The sequence below is a fragment of the Taudactylus pleione genome, unplaced genomic scaffold (genome assembly GCF_031769625.1).
Source record: "Taudactylus pleione unplaced genomic scaffold, aTauple2 ptg000381l, whole genome shotgun sequence".
NCBI classification, from domain to species: domain Eukaryota; kingdom Metazoa; phylum Chordata; class Amphibia; order Anura; family Myobatrachidae; genus Taudactylus; species Taudactylus pleione.
The window spans coordinates 858,498-872,648 of record NW_028284782.1 but is presented as its reverse complement, the minus strand read 5'-3'; the positions used below and the strand labels follow the sequence as shown (position 1 = coordinate 872,648).

General features: G+C 40.6%; 1 protein-coding gene across 2 annotated transcripts in view; it reads left to right on the top strand.

The window, feature by feature from the left end:
• The window catches only part of NLGN3 (neuroligin 3), a 127,209-nt gene that overhangs the window by 91,021 nt on the left and 22,037 nt on the right, over positions 1 to 14,151 (top strand). The gene's annotated exons all lie outside the window — the stretch shown is intronic.

Genomic DNA, 14,151 nt, shown 5'->3' with positions numbered 1-14,151 from the left:
ATATTGAGCCTTTCCCAGCTTCTACACAGCCATAGTAGTCCCTTTTGCTCTCTTCCTATACTTTTATTTTATTATGTTGTCGTTTATACATTTTCATATGAACGTCTCTTGCCCATTTTCCAATATAACTATTTTCATGTACATCCTAAGCCTAACAGCTATTGTTGTTTTTTTTAAGTTCCTTCATGTTTTTATTCAGTGTTTAAACCCCTGCACCTCACCTCCTCGGTTTTTGCTTTGGACACTCCTCAGTTTCACTGACTAGACTCACACATGCGTTCCTGCCTTTCAATAACTTAAAAATGTCATCTTGTTTTGGCAGCCATTATGCTCCTGGTGAGACTATGTCAGTCCCCCTTTCAGGCACCTGACTACCATTGGTATACTCTGCATTTTGTTTCCCCTGCCTCCAGTTCCTTCTTGTTCTGAAATGACAAAAATCGGGTTTGAATATTAAAGCGCCCCAGTTCTGACCAGCTCTTAAAACATTTACTTATAAAATTGTGAATGTTAGAAGTTTCTCTGTCAAATGAAGGAAATTGCACTTTACCTGTAGTTAAGTGAGTTTGTACCTCCTCCATTGTATTCTGTTTTTATTTGATTGCTGTATTCCTGTTATTGGGACACTCCTGTGCTGCACACACTGCATTGGTCACCCTAATCACAATCATATTTTATATCTGACTCCGTTTTAATGCAGTCAGTTATTTATTTCATTAAGTCATTGTTTTACATTCTTTTTTGTTAATCTTACATATTTACCCTTCTTTTTGTCAATGCTTTCCCTATACTTACAACTTCCAGTTCTGTTTGATCAGTTTACTAATGAGAAACAATGTTATATAGCAACCTAAACAAAACATGACTTGTGCACAGCTTAATATAGTTATCTATTGGATAAAACATTTATAAAAACATTTCAACTGGTGTCACATTATAAACTATCAATGATTCACCTGAAAATTACCCCTTACTGTGAGCGATGTCCAGCTAAACAATGGTAGATGGGATGTAGGTTATTATTATGAGAGTGGTGAGATTTTCAATACAAAGGTTAATGCTTACGCCTGGAGAGGAAGGGGAGGATTCTGCGTATTAAATAATTGTGAAACAGCAGTATTGTGTAATTGACAACTGTGCCACTGTTGCCACATTAAAAGCATTAATTACATACATCACTGGTCCTGGTGGCTTAGCTGAAAAAGTTGTTTATCTTTTAGTAAACAGACAATTACATCTATTAATGTAATGCCATTCACTATCCCATAGAAGGAGTAGTTTTGTTAACACTCTACTGGGATCAGTGATCAGACATTCAATCCTTAAACACTGTCTGACTTGGCTTTAATTTGAAATAGCTTTCACCGATTTCCAGAGGAGACAGTCCAGCTGTGAGCCAGGCAGCTATGGACTGAAAACATTGTGTCGCTAATTGAAAGACCCAGGCTTAATGCAGGTTTTTGATTCTTATGCCCTTCCAGGGTCAGATTATGAAAAGCATATCTGCATACTGGTGGTAGTAGAGTAATACTTCTATTAGCAAAATACACTTTGTACATTTGAGGCACATTCAATGCTAGAAACACACAAGCCTGGTTTAAGACTATGTGCATTGTGACAACACATAAGATACGCTTCTCAAACATCCGGTCATTCCAATAAAGAAATAGGAAGGTAGGTCCCAGTGGATAGGACTAGATAGCTGTCCCAATAGGGCTTGCTACTCTAAATACCATAAACTAGAAACGATAGCTGAAATTTAATAAAATATAAAATAGGTAAAATAAATAACATGAGCTAACTTATCAAAATGGTGTTGGCATTAAAAAAGGAAGCTAAAGTATATAAACATTAAGAAACAAGACATACACACGGTGGCCACTTTATTAGGTACATCTGTATATCTGACAGTTATGTGGTAGCAGCTCAATGTATAACAGCATACATGCATGGTCAAGAGGTTTAGTTTATTATTCAGACCGAACACAAGGTTGGGAAGAAATGTGATCTAAGTGTCTTTGACAGCAAATTGATTGTTGGCAGCCTAAGGTGTAAGTGTTGGTTTGTGTATCTAAGAAACTCCAGTGAATGGAGTGCAAAACAAAAAACACTCAGTTCTTTGGGTGGAAATGCCTTGTTAAGTAGAGAAAGTTGAGAGTAGCTGAAATAACCATGTGTTGCAACATTGGTATTATGCAGAAAGCTATCTCAGAATACACAGTATGTCGAACCATGAAGTGTATGGTCTACAGCAGGAGACGACTACACCGGCTTTCATTCCTGTAAACTAAGAACAAGCTACAGTGGGCACATACTCACCAACACTGGACATTTGAAGGTTGGAAAACATTGCCTGGTCTCACGAATGTTGAGTCTACTGCAACATGTGGATGACAGGGTCAAAATTTTGCAACACAAATCCATCCTGCCTTTTCTGAACAGTGCAGGTTTTGTGCTGATGTAATGTTATGGGGAATGTTTTCTTGCACACATTGGGCCCCTTAATATCAATTGAGCATTATTTAAATGCCTATCTGTGTATTGTTACTGACCATGTACATCTGTTTATGGCTCAAACTACACTTCTAATGGCTAATGTGTCGTATCACAAAGCACACGTCAAGATGACAATGAGTTCAGTGTATTTCAATGGAGTACAGCATATCACAACCCAATAGAACAACTTTGGGATGTGGTAGAATGGGAGATTTCAACATGAATGTGCAGCTGACCAATTCTGCAGCCACTACCATCAACATGGTCTAGAATCACTAAGCAACATTTCCAGCACCTTGCTGAATCCATGCCACAAAGAATTCAGGCTGTTCTGGGGCAAAGGAGGGCCCCTACCTAGTAATAGGCAGGTGTACTAAATAAAGTGGTCACTAAGTATATACAAAAAAAATTATTGTATGGAAATGGTGGAGAACATACATTATGTGAATCATGACATCACGTAATCAGTATTGAAAACATCAAGGATTGGCAAATACAATTTTTAAAAAACTTTTTATTTGTTTTTTGAAAAGTAAAGACAACTAAATAGTAATTTTTAGACAAAATTAAGTTTGCACAATATAGAGTTCAGATGTAAACTACGCCTTACATGGAAATACACTACATGGTCAAAAGTATGTGGACATCTGAAATCACAGCCATGTGTGTCCGTATGTGCTTGTTGAACATCTCACTCCAAACCCATGGGCATTTGTAGGGAATTGATTCCCCCTTTGCTGCTATAACTAGGAAAACTTTCCAGACATGGCTGATAATGGTTGATAAGGCCTTGCTCACAACTGGTGCTCAAAATGATCCTAAAGTTTTCAGTGGTGGTCCAGTCAGCAGTTCAAAAGGGTAAACCTGGGAGGCATCCGGGACACAGCACACCCATGGCACAAAATATATTGCTGGTATTCTATGTCATGACCATTACTTACAGTTTTATGACCTTTTCTGTGGTCCTGTGTTTGTAGATATTTAGCTGCTCTCTCTTGTGCTCCATCTCAGTATAAGTCATTTTCAGTTCATCTACGGAGAATTTCACTTTACCTGGCTCACTTATTTTAATGTAATCCCTTAACTCTTTCTTTCCATCTACCTTTATTTCCACTTCTCCCAGTTTTAGTGGGTCTCATTTAGGAAGCACAAAATGCTTGAGGTGCAGCACAAACCGTCTGGTGCTCTGAGCCTCAGTTTGCACAGGTGCACCTAGAAGTCGTTCTATTGGGTTCCAAAGTGCATCAATTTTGCTAAATCTCATTGTTTGCAGAAGTTTGCTCTGGTTGATCGGAGTAGTTGGCTAAGCAAGGGCGTTCCTTGGTAAGTGCATTGCAAAGCAGTGCAGATATGAGATTTCATTTTGTGGAGTGAGATTATGAAAATTATATATAGTTGTGGAGAGGGTACATTTGTAGGATTTTTGCTTTATCGCAAAAATACTTAAGTTTGAGTCTTGTCCAATACTTTTATTTGGGTGAACTTGGTACTTCTAGTTGCATTTCAGGCGCATTTTGACCAACGAACATAAAACATGTCAAACACTGGAAAGTGACATAAAGACAGTCCTGATGTCGTCCCCTTAATTTTAATAATGTATTTAAAGCATAAAAAGGTTAAACCCAGCGGTTTTGACGAGAAAAAAAGAGAAGGTTAATTAAAGAATGGATTTGTACTAAACTGTTATTAAGGTCAACTTTTATGTGACCTTTACACTTTTATACATTGCGCCTCTTGCTACAGTTGCGAAGTTTAGCCTACTGAGAGTGGGTACTAGGGGTGTACATTGAAGTGCATTTGGTGAACCTCTAGGTGCATCGTTGCAAAACCAAGGTGTTACGCTGGAACAATTAGTGTGTTTTGTAAATGAAGTCCAATTACTTATTTTTGCCCAATATTTCCCACTTTGGTTTGAGTACATTTCATCTCTTATTCATCTTCTCATATTGATTTATGTCTTTGTTTCTGATTAGAAGGCCACCTGCTCATGTGTGTTGTTATTGTGCCTTTTCCATATAAATATAGTGATGCTCTCCACAACTTTTATCAATGACCGGCTCATTTTCATTCACCATTCAGTCTTGGTTGTTGTCCTTCTATGAAAGTTACTTTCCCACAAATTTCTGTTTGATCTTAGTATTTGAAGAGAAAAGTTGGTTGTCAGGCCTGAAATATATTATTTATATATGGCGAACGTTATTTTAGGATCATTATATATTAGTATCATTCTACAGACAGTTTCTCACTCTACCTTAAGCTTGCACCTTCACTTTTATAACCCATGCTTTGCTCTAGTGCATTCATTTTTTTGCAACATTTTTCACAAAAAAAATTTTTTTTACTGTTTTGATTGCCATCCTCATTTGTCTGTTTTTTTTTTTTTTTCATTCAGAAATTACCTTTTTATCACCAGTTGTCTACAACTTTTTTATTTTACTCTGTTTAATTTTTCATCCACAAAAGCAAAAGGGGGCTGTCTCATAACTACAACTAATTACTGATTTCATTATCTGTACACATATGCGGCCTTTCAACCTCCAAACAGGGTGGACATTATCCTTAATTTAAAAAATAATATAAATACGGGCCCAAAATAGCCTCGGCATCTCCACATCACTCATCTCAAAATGCACCCACATGCTCCTCGCTTGCTCGATAATGCCATCACATGCCTCACAGACCTGCCAATTTCTCAAAATAGCCCTAGGTGCCCTCAGACCTCTACGTGCAACAACATGCAAGACGCATGCCCTCAGACTCCCAAGTCCGCAGAGTCTACATTTACTCCGTAACTCTCCCATGCCACTCAAACCTTGCCACATGCTCCTACATGCCAATCAAAGCATCCCATAAGCACCACACAAGCCTCTTCTAAGATCTCCTCATTTAACAATTAGACCTCCTTATATGCCCTTCCCACATGCCACTTACACCTTCCCCACATGTCTATAAATACCTGCACAGCCGGAGCCCCCAGAGGAAGGAGGGAGAGCATGTTCTGCAGAATGCACTGCACTTTCTTCACCTGTTCCTTCTGATTGTTGTGCTTTGTGACCTCCCAGCAGTGTGCTGAGAAGGTCACATAAATGGGAAGCCAGCTGATTCTGTTCAGTCTTATTCACTGATTACTAATAAAGCAGATAATAATTCTGACCATGTAAACAGAGCTGAAGGACTGCAGGTAAAGGGCAGCCTGTTGTCCACCACTGACCTGGAGAGTCCACATTCAGCAAATGGATGAATGATATCAACAAAGACAGTTTGACAGCATAGGATATATATTTCTTCCATTTTAATATATAATATATAGCTCCCTACCTCAGCTATCTTTCTCTGAAGGCAGATTTCCACCTTTTCTTTTTTTATTTTATTTATTGTGGTGCATGATTTCTTATCGGCCCATTTTTATTTCTAAATTATTTTGTTTTTCTCATGGTCAACAAACACAATTGCTAAATCTTTTTTTTTGCTGCTTAATCTGTTTCTTTTTTTTTTTTTTTTTCATTTTCTGCTATACACTCTCACATTTCTGTGCTTGAATCCCTTTTGTTTTCTAAACTATTTTCAACTGTAACATTTGGAGGCATATTTACTAATTATTGGGTTTTAGACCTAATAATTATGTTTTCTTATTGCTGCTATTCACAGCAATAACAAATTCTAGATTTTCTGAATGCAGTATAAATCACATCTAGGGACAGATGATTGTAAAAGTGATCATTTCCCCCTCGGGAGCCAGTGGCATTCTGCGCATGTGCGTTGCGGCAGCCATTGCCTCTTCCGGTCATTTGTCCTAAGTGCAGCCCATAAGCTAAAGCGACTAACACCATCTTCAGATGGCATCAGCTGCGGGCTACGTAAATCTGATAGCTTTGCAGGCCCCATAGATACCTATTGGGGCTGTGGCCGATATTGCCATATCTGCTGCGATCCCTCCTTAGTGTATTCAGGATCCTTAATATTTGTGGATACCCCCCAAAAACTGTTGTCTTCCGGGAATATTCCGCAAATATTATTTGATAAATAGGTCCCTTAGTCACCTTTCAATAACACAGGTTTTTATCACCTTCCACCAACAGTCTTATGATCCTATTCTATGTGCTTCAAGTCCCAGTCCTCTCATTTCCTTTTTTGACATGATATTTTTTCTTCCTTCCCCAAGTGTATTTCACTATATTGTGATTTGCCCATTTCAGTATTTTATTGTCTTTGCCTATTATTTTATTTGCTTGATTCTATCTGTTCCTTTAATATTTAATTGCCTTTCTATGTTTTAAATCTGTATCCCTGAATATTCAGTAACTTCGCATTCCTTGTCTCAGTGACTGATTATTGCATTACAACTACCCTTCACCCTCCTTTTTATTGGAGTGTCTTGCTTATGCATTTTTGTTGTAAATGTGAACATTTATATTTTGAAATGTATTATGATTTTCTTGTACTATTTTTGATCAGGTTCATTTTGTATCACGATTTCTTATTGCTCAATCTCCGTCAAGGCCATTTTTCTGTCCCTTTATCAATTGCTTTTTCCTTTGCTTGCTTTAACATTGGGGCTGTTTCCCATTGGTTTTCCCCTGCACCCCACACAATTGGTCATGTCAACTTTCTTATATTTGTTTTAAATATTACATCAGATATAAGTTTACAACTAATTTGGTTTATTTCTCATTTTTGAGTTGCCAGCAATTTTTGTGCTTTTTTTCTTATTATTTCTCTTTCTCATTTCTTTCAGTCAAGTTGACCTGCCCTGCATTGACCATTCTTCCAATCTTAGGACCTGATTCAGAGGTCGGAGCAGTTGCATTCGCAAGTGCGATTTCGGCCGCAGCAGCCTTGCAAAAATATGCTAATGACAGAGACGCCCACCGTTGGCATCTCAAATCTACCGCTTACGTACAAAGGGGTTGATTCAGAGATTAACGCTATTCACACAGCCGCTATGACTTTATACGCAGCAGCTATGCAAAATCATGCATAAGCTGTTCGACGTGTCTCATGTAAAAAGAGTCCCACTGCCGGCTACTCTGATCCAATGCTGCATCCAGAGGCACAGCCATTGGATCAGATGGGTGATCATCGGACATCTGAGTAACCCGGAAATCGCGCTACCGGAGCCAGTAAAGATGTGTCCAAGGACGTAGTCACTGGCTCCAGCATGACCAGAAAATGGATCCGGCGCCCCCGTTTTTGGAACGCTGGCTATCGCTGCCCCCAAACACCAGTAGCATGTCAATCATGCTTATTGGGCACTGCGGGTGACATCGCAAACCTTGATCTGCTCGTGTCCAGAGAGGCTCCTCTGAGTCAGGCCCTTAGTCCCCCCCATACCGTCACATACAGCAAACCTCTCATTATTACCTCTGATATGGTTGGTGACTCATTTACACCGAATTTTCTGGTTCTATCCCCTTCAGTTGATTTACTTTATGTTTCTCCCTCAGTCTTACTGTTGTCCTCAGCACATTTGATTTCTCACTTTTCTAGTCTCAATCTTGCCTCTTTATTCATCTAGTCCTGGCCGTAGTTCTCCCTTCTGTCTTTTCACTTAGCTTATTTGTTCACTTAGCCTCCGCTTCACACTCCACGCCTCATCTATCCCTTACCAAAATTGTATCCTGTTCTTGGTCTGCAAAAGATGTTTCAAATCTAACATACCTTCTCCCCTTGGCATCAAATACTTTTATTCTGAAAAATCCTTGGTGGGTGTATTACTTGCCTTTGTGGGGTTTCTGGTTCAAACATTTACCTACCTTATGATTTATGGGAAACTTAAGTTGGGAGTAATTTATGTCCCTCAGATTGCCACTTAGCATCTCTCAAATGATATGAAACAGAGAGCTGCTCAGTGTTATATCTACAGTGTTATATTTACTGCCTTGTAGACCCCATCACTCAGTACCATTAGTTAATTGCCCTACATGAGATGGGAGAAGGCTGCATGGGGCAGAGACCCACTTGGGTCACCTGGTGCTTAAAAGTTTTACTCCCTCCTCTTAGATTTTTTGAGGGGGAGCACAGCCACTTGGGCTTGCATGACCCCCCAAGGATAGAACCTCCTGTTATTTTGGAGTCTTTTATTCATTTTACAGTAAAGCGGATTTCCAAGGAGTGTGTCCGAAAACCCAACAAGAAAATATGTAGGAAAGGAGGTATGTAATCCTAAGGTGTGTGGAAAGACCAACCACCCACCAAAAGCCAGCGGGGACAGAACCTATCCTCCCCCAGAAAGAAAGTGGTGAAAGACCGACCCTCAACTGTAGAGAGGGGTGGAGACAGGACTGTCACGCAACCAACCACTGACACAGTAGCAAACAGAGAAAAGATGAACAGTCTTCACAAGAGGAACCCATAGAGACAGACTTTGTGCTAGCTCTTTACTGATTCAGAAACATTACAATTACAGAAAAAAAACAGCATATTCACCTAAATTATATATCGGTGGCATGTTAGGAAGTAACACCCTAAATCAGGCAAATGCAGGGCAAACAATGCTTCATATGAAATTAATGGTAAGGATCTGACCATTTTATATAAAAGTGAACAAAAGTAAATGTGTAAGGTCTGACACAGAAACATAGTGCAGTTGTTTGCTACAAAAATGTAGGAGGTCTAGAACATGTGGCTGACTTAATTGAACTTCAAATGCAATACATACAGCATTTGTCATGTGTTTAACATTATTACTGGACTGACAATTGATATGGGAACAGCTCTGTCTGCTTTTCCTAGTGCACAAACTCAGGGCCACTACAGAGGAACACAAACGACAAATGCAGTCTACTCAACATCATATAAACTCTTAATAGTCCCCTATGTTTTTGTCTGTAGTAGGGACATGTCATGTGTTAAAAGTCAATATGCTGAACAGGACATTTCCAATTGTGATGTCTTGGACACACTGTATTTTAAAATCAAAGGCACAAATGTTGAAGTGTGCAGGCCAAAGCTAAATGTGGACTGGCTGCTCTGGGCTATTGCACATTTGAGCTTGTTATGATAGTAAATACCCCACACTGGAGTCAGCAATTGCCAGTGACCTGATAAGAAAATGTAAAGATATGCTTTGCTTACATTTTTGTTGGGCTTGTCCTGTTGTTGTTGGTCCAATAACTAAATATCTGTGTGTAATGTCTAACCGGTCTCGGTGAGAAAAAGAACGTCTCAGTCTGTATGTAGCTCAGTGTGACTGTTGCGTGGACTCCAAAATGACATGAAATACATGGAAAAGACTTTCTAATGTAAAATAACATGTGGTTATTAAAAGGTAATGGTGCCTTAATCATTGCTCAGATAATTAGATTTTCTAATTGGAAATTTTACTAAACAAAGGGGTTGACCTTTAGTATCAGCACTGAAGATATAAGCCTATGGTATTGTCATTTCTTCCACAAAAATAATAGGGGTTTATTAATGAGAGAGTAAAAAATGACGCTTCGCAGAGACATTTAGTCATGTGTAAAAGCTCCTGTCTGTTCGCCTAACTCATATGTAAATTTCTACGCTCACATTCCACAGTCGTGAATTGCTGTCATTACAATGCACTGTGACCTTTTGCAGATCTTCATGTAAATGCGTATTGGTAGAAACCTCATTTATAGGCTATTCTACGACCACTCTTGGCATACCCCTTCATTAACCTTTATACTGGAAGTGAGAGAGGCTATGACACAGAATATACCTCTCCTGGCATGATCTGTCACATGGTCCTATGCTGCAGCCAGAGCATCTGTGAGCTGAGAGAAACGTGCCTCACATGTAATAGGAGAGTCCATGAAACACAAGGAAATCTAATTCATAGGGATCACTGGCTTTCATGTTATAATGGCGCCCCTGGAGACTACAGGAAATTCCAGTCATGTGTTTATAGAACTTATTTAGTAACCATTTATAGAACCTGTAATACAATACACATATTTACTATGTCTGTAAACATTTTAAGCTAAAATAAGACACATATTTCAGGGGTTTAATTAATATTTTGTAAGTTTTCTCCCAATAATAAGTAGGCCTTTAGGAAACAACTGCAGGAGGTGTGCTGAACATGCATTTACTGTACTCAACTTTCACTTGCTTAAGCTACCACACACATGCACACACCAGGGTCCATTTTTGTCACAAGCCAATTAAGCTACAGTACTGTATATGTAACAGTAAAGGGGCCCATCCATTAGCAGATAAATTGAACGATATAGCATTCATTCGTTCAATTTATCTGCTATGGATAGGCCCTGAATGATGACAGATGCGCACTCCCGCGGCCGATAAATTGAATCTTTCATCTCTCCAACATGTTGGTCAATTATCGCACATCCCTTAGAAATATCTGGCAGTTTATATGCGGTAAACGACGAACGACAAAAGATATTAGCAGAAGCTACAGAGCACTGCAGAGAAAAAAATCCACTCCCTGAATGATGTCATGCGATATCGTTCATCGTTCGCCAAAATCTGTCATGTACATGTCAGGTATCGTTCAGCACAGCCACCGGAATTTTCAAGGGATATTTTTTGTCTTTCATCGCTCAGAAAAACATCTGCTAATGGATAGGCCCCTTAATGCTGGCTACACAACATACAATGGTGCAACCCAACACTGAGGCAAGTGATGTAAGGATACACTGTGAGAGCCATACACACTGTATGATCCGGCATACAATGGCAGAATGAATCGTTACATGCTGCTTCTAACTCAACCGCGTTGTTTATTGGATCGTCTCATCTGATGTGCAGCACAGCAAGTGGGACAATTCAGTGAACAACGGCCAGGAACGACGGATTGGTCGTACACTAGGGGTGTGCACCGGCCACTTTTCGTGTTTTGGTTTTGGATCTGGATCTTTCTTCGTGTTTTGGATCTGGATTGGTTTTGCCAAAACCACCCTTCCGTGTTTTGGGTTCTGGGTTTTGTGTTTTGGATCTGTATTTTTTTGAAAAAAAGCATAAAAACAGCTAAAATCACAGAATTTGTAGGTTTTTCTGCTCCTATGCTATTATTAACCTCAATAACCTTAATTTCCACTCATTTCCAGTCTATTCTGAACACCTCACACCTCACAATAGTGTTTTTATGTCCAAAAGGTTGCACCGAGGTAGCTGGATGACTATGCTAAGCGACACGAGTGGGCGGCACAAACACGTGACCCATCTAGGCGTGAAACTGCAGTGGCAGACAGGATGGCAGTTTGAAAAACTAGGCCCCAAACTGTACATAATGCAAAGAAAAAAAAGAGGTGCAAGATGGAATTGTCCTTGGGCCCTCCCACCCACCCTTATGTTGTATAAACAGGACATGCACACTTTAACAAACCAATCATTTCAGCGCCAGGGTCTGCCACACAACTGTGGCTGAAATGATTGGTTCGTTTGGGCCCCCACAAAACAAGCTGGCAATTAATCTGTCCCTGCACAAACTGGCTCTACGGAGGCAAGATGTCATCCTCATCCTCCTCATCCACCGATTCCTCACCCTCTTCAGTGTGTACATCCTCATCCTCACAGAGTATTAATTCGTCCCTGCTGGAACCACAGGTCCCTCTGTACGTTCTGGAGGCTGGTCTTCCTGGAAGAGTTGATAATTCATTTTATGAACATCATCTTCTCCACATTTTGTGGAAGCAACCTCCTACGCCTTTCGCTGACAAGGTTCCCGGCTGCACTAAACACTCTTTCGGAGTACACACTGGAGGGGGGGCAACTCAGGTAAAATAGAGCCAGTTTGTACAGGGACCTCCAAATTGCTTCTTTTTCCTGCCAGTACAGGTACGGACTGTCTGACATGCCTACTTGGATGCTGTCACCGATGTAATCCTTTAACAGACAGACGCACGCTTGTCACTGCTGCTTTGAGGATGCAAGTGCGGCTACAGCCCACACAATTCACAAAGACAGAAAAAAAAAAAGAATATTTTTATTGTTTGTGGAGCGCACTTTGACGGTTACACCACCCTTTAACAGACAGACGCACGCTTGTCGCTGCTGCTTTGAGGATGCAAGTGCGGCTACAGCCCACACAATTCACAAAGACAGAAAAAAGAAGAAGAATATTTTTATTGTTTGTGTAGCACACTTTGAGGGTGTCACCACCCTTTAACAGACAGACGCACGCTTGTCGCTGCTGCTTTAAGGATGCAGGTGCGGCTACAGCCCACACATTTCACAAAGACCGAAAAAAAAAGAACAAAATTTTAATTGTTTGTGTAGCACACTTTGAGGGTGTCACCACCCTTTAACAGACAGACGCACGCTTGTCGCTGCTGCTTTGAGGATGCTGGTGGAATCTAGACGGGATTTGGAACCGAGGACACACTACCTCCATCAATTGTCTAAATCCCACTGCACTAATGGCGGATACCGGACGCACGTCTAACACCAACATAGCAGTCAAGGCCTCAGTTATACGTTTTGCTTCAGGATGACTGCTGTCGTACTTCATCCTCATCGCTAGGGACTGTTGGAGGGTCAATTGTTTAGTAAAAGTAGTGATGTTCCTACTTCCTCTCTGGGATGATGAACAACTCCCAGCAGCAGCAACAGCACTAGGAGGAAGTGGTTCTTGATCTTTCCCTATTTTATTTTTATCGGAGAAAGTTTGGTCCTCCATTTATGTTATATTGATATATACGTGCGGCTAAAGCGCACACAAACACAGAAAATATTTTTTTATTTTTGCTGGAGAGTAGTGCACTTTGTGGGTTACACCACCCTTTAAGAAATGAGCCAGCCGGCTCTTTACTTATGGGACACAGGCGCACGCTTGGCGCTGCTCCTTTGTTGATGCACATGCAGCCACAGTGCACACAAGTCACAAACACAGAAAATATATATTTTTTTGTTTTGGAGTGTACTTTGGGGGTTACAGAACCCTTTAACGGTCAAGCCAGCCGGCCCTTTACTTATGACACAGGCGCACACTTGGCACTACTTTGTTGATGCACGTGCGGCTACTGCGCACACAATTCACAAACACAGAAAATAATTTTTTTTTTGGTTTGGACAGGAGTGTACTTTCGGGGGTTACAGCACCCTTTAACGGTCAAGCCAGCCGGCCCTTTACTTATGACACAGGCGCACGCTTGGCACTACTTTGTTGATGCACGTGCGGCTACTGCGCACACAATTCACAAACACAGAAAATAATTTTTTTTTGGTTTGGACTGGAGTGTACTTTCGGGGGTTACAGCACCCTTTAACGGTCAAGCCAGCCGGCCCTTTACTTATGACACAGGCGCACACTTGGCACTACTTTGTTGATGCACGTGCGGCTACTGCGCACACAATTCACAAACACAGAAAATAATTTTTTTTTTGGTTTGGACTGGAGTGTACTTTCGGGGGTTACAGCACCCTTAACGGTCAAGCCAGCCGGCCCTTTACTTATGACACAGGCGCACGCTTGGCACTACTTTGTTGATGCACGTGCGGCTACTGCGCACACAATTCACAAACACAGAAAATAATTTTTTTTTTGGTTTGGACTGGAGTGTACTTTGGGGGTTACAGCACCCTTTAACGGTCAAGCCAGCCGGCCCTTTACTTATGACACAGGCGCACGCTTGGCACTACTTTGTTGATGCACGTGCGGCTACTGCGCACACAATTCACAAACACAGAAAATAATTTTTTTTTGGTTTGGATTGGAGTGTACTTTCGGGG